Source organism: Arachis ipaensis, chromosome B04 (assembly GCF_000816755.2).
Source record: "Arachis ipaensis cultivar K30076 chromosome B04, Araip1.1, whole genome shotgun sequence".
Classification (NCBI taxonomy): domain Eukaryota; kingdom Viridiplantae; phylum Streptophyta; class Magnoliopsida; order Fabales; family Fabaceae; genus Arachis; species Arachis ipaensis.
In genome coordinates this window covers 43,620,536-43,621,133 of record NC_029788.2, presented here as the reverse complement: position 1 = coordinate 43,621,133, position 598 = coordinate 43,620,536, and positions in this window count along the sequence as shown.

Genomic DNA, 598 nt, shown 5'->3' with positions numbered 1-598 from the left:
ACTAGATGAGTTCTTGATGTATTAAAATAATTAATGCTTCTACAAAATATGTCTTTTGTTTGTCACAAAATAACTTTTATTTTAAAATGACCGTATTATATATACAATAAAATTTTATAATTGATGCGAATTTAATATGACCACAAACTATCAATAAATGTAACGAATCGTATTAAGTAATATCACGGTGAGTGAATTATCAATTTATCATTTTCACTAGGATTAACTGACTAAGCAACAAGGATCAAATGATTATTCTAGTCAGACAAACAAAATCTTAATTTGAGATAACTCAAGTACTAAACAGCAACCAATTAAAAGCAACAGTGAATAGATGAAGAAAGTAATATGAATTAGAACGTTAAAGTTTCAGAGATATTGAAACTTTTAGAAATAATGCTTCTCACTTTCTACCTTGATCATGCAAAAATATTTCTTATGGTGAATCCTTATTAATCAAACTTCAATTTCTTGGCAATTCAATTTCTCTTTAACTTAATTAATCACTAATTCCTTAGTTAATTATTTAAGATAAGAGATTAAGCACATTCACTGATTTAAAACTACACAAGTCTCAAGTCCTAATCCTGGATGATTT